Raw genomic sequence first — 2,830 nt, 5'->3', positions numbered from 1 at the left:
AATGACCCATTGATTTTAGTGAAAGAAGCTTCCTCCTTCTTTACTTTCTCAAAATCAAACAAGGCATGTCTTATTTCCTTTGCTGCACCTATCTCATTGAAATGGAGATGAGTAAGCTTTTTCTCCACAATATGGCAAAGAATGGTCAGTAAATTCAAAGACCTACTGTGTGGAATTCCAGGCATACCCAACTTGGTGCTCTACTCTCTCACGACTCATATCTTTCCCCAAGAAGTTAGGAATAATAAAAGAGAACACACCTTACCACCTTCTCCAAGAGCCCAGAAAACGGGAGAGGTGTGGCTGTGGTTGGAGTCAGGCTGCGGACTTAGCTGCAGAACACAGTGTAATCAGAAGCCTCTGAGAATAGGTGTTCACCAATTTAAAAAGAAAAATCAAAACAAGTATTTGTATAAGGAACAGATCCATGATAGAGTTCTTGCGTTGTCTCGAGGGAAAGAATTTCCTGAGACATGCATGGGAGGATGGCTAATAGTTATTCAGGTGGAAATAAACCCCTGGCTTTCCAATGTCCCCTTTCCAGCCGTCCCATCATAGAAGAAGTCCAATCTTGTCTTCACTGGGGCCAGAATAAAGGCCACTGCCCATAGTTTCTGCTCCAAATTAAAGTCCAGTCCAGTCAAACATCCTGCGTGTGGAGTCTGCACAACCATGCTAAGGCCTCATGGCTATGGAGAAAGAATGGGTGAATGCACAGGCGAATGCAGGTCATGGAGCGAGAGAGAACAAGAGAGAGGGAACTCTTCGGAAATTTCAACCAAGAGCTTCTTTAACCAATTAACGTTCCAAGATTTCACGTGCTTCTGGTGGGGTCCACCCCCCAGGCAATCCATTGTTCTCCAGACTAGACTTCAGGCACACACCTCCCCTGTGCCACCCTGACTTCTACTGCACACATGCCTATCTCTCCCGTCTGCCTCCAACAATCCAGTACTGGATACGGGAAGCGGGGTGTTCATGCCCTTGGAGGAACAATGTTGTGTGAAGCTATAGATTCCTGGTGAAGCTTCCCAGGTAACCATGCTTGCAATGTCTGACTTCCTTTTGCTTTCTTCCCTTTATTAATATCAAGTACCTAGTCACGCTGATAGCAGTGGAACACTTACAAACACCAGATTTCAATAAGTCCTTCTGGGGAGCACACTTTTTAAGAAACACCAGACATTTTTGTGGAATATCTGTCAAAGTGAGAATTCAATGAAATAATAAGGATAATAAAATCTGAGAATTAGATTAAAATTCTAAAGTTTAAATTAGAATTATAATTCCTATTTCCCAAAATAAATATTTACTTTTAAACATCAAACAAAATGTATTTGCTGTTTTAATAAAAGCACTCCGGCTAAAATATTAATGCAGCAGCCAGGATTTTTTTCATGGTTTCCTGAGTGCACCCCCAGCGTTTAAAATATAGTCTTCATTTTCATTTGTCATGTACTAACATGTACTGTACATCTCAATGCAAGCAATTACTGAAAATGTCTTTGATGCAGTAAGACAGGTTCTACCTAATTCTCCTCTCCAGACTCTGTAGAGCTCAATAATAAACTCTCAAAGTGAAAACAAAACAAGATAAAAAAAAACAAAACAAAAAACCTCAAGGTCTTTATGAAACCTTCCTCAAATTTTTGTTCAAGCAGTGACCAGTTTAGTTATTAGCTGTAGGCCTCTCCTGCTAGTATCAACTGCTAAATGGTATGAAAGCTATGTAGGAAAGTATTAGCAAGGCACATACCAGTTCAGAAATAATCATTAGAGACGACTAAAAAATGTGCATTATCATCTTCACCCCTGAACATGAAATCCTCAGTTACCTTTTGCAGTAGCTTAACCTCCAGCCCATGCATCTGTTTATTCGTGAATGCCTTTCCACTGTGCAAGGGCTGGAAGTGGACCTGATGGGTTTAAACCAACAGTGAGAAATGGTGGTGACAGTCAATGAGTCCCAGTTGAATTGAAAGTATTAGTGCAGTGAATATAATGAAAAGGAAAGAACCCAGCACTTCCTTCCTGTATACTTCCTCATTGACCAGGTCAGCGCTTGGCCAACTTTAATGTGCATATGAATCATCCAGGCATCTTCATTTGGGGAAGGAGACTTAATTTGCTTTTATTCCCCCTTTATTGACATATAATTGACATTTTATATTAGTTTCGGATGTACAATATAATGATTCCATATTTGTATATATTGCAGAAGGATCACTACAATAAATTGAACATCCATCACCACACACAGTTACTTTTTCCTTCTTCTTAAAATGCCTATTGCCATTCAGCAGGTCTGGGGCAGGAGCTGAGAGTCTCAAATTTTTAACTACTTTTTGTGACTGCTACTGACTGGTCCACAGATCACACAATGTGTAGCAAGAGCCCAGCTCCTTCATATTTAATATTTACAATACATTTGAGAGACAGATATTATGATTACCTTTAAAACAGACATTGAAGGAGAAATTAAAAAATTTGTAAATGAGGAAGCCTGAAATTTGTCTAATAGCAACGTTCCTACTCTTTCCAGTTGTCATTAATAACACTCCATAGGAGTAACAGATACTTTATTTTTTAAAATTTGTCCCTCAAATATGCCTGCTCACCTGTGACATTTGTCTAAAATTTAGGTCCTCAGGCTCCACCCCAAACTATTAAATTAGAATTTGCAGATGACATGCCTAGGAAAAGGTATTTTAAACTGGCACCTGGATGGTTCTTGTGATCAGGAACGTTTAAGAAACAATGGTCAGCTAGGTCAGTGGGCGGCAAACTCATTAGTCAACAGAGCCAAATATCAACAGTATAATGATTGAAA

This window comes from Myotis davidii, unplaced genomic scaffold, assembly GCF_000327345.1.
Source record: "Myotis davidii unplaced genomic scaffold, ASM32734v1 scaffold520, whole genome shotgun sequence".
Classification (NCBI taxonomy): Eukaryota; Metazoa; Chordata; class Mammalia; order Chiroptera; family Vespertilionidae; genus Myotis; species Myotis davidii.
This window is presented reverse-complemented; position numbering follows the sequence as displayed.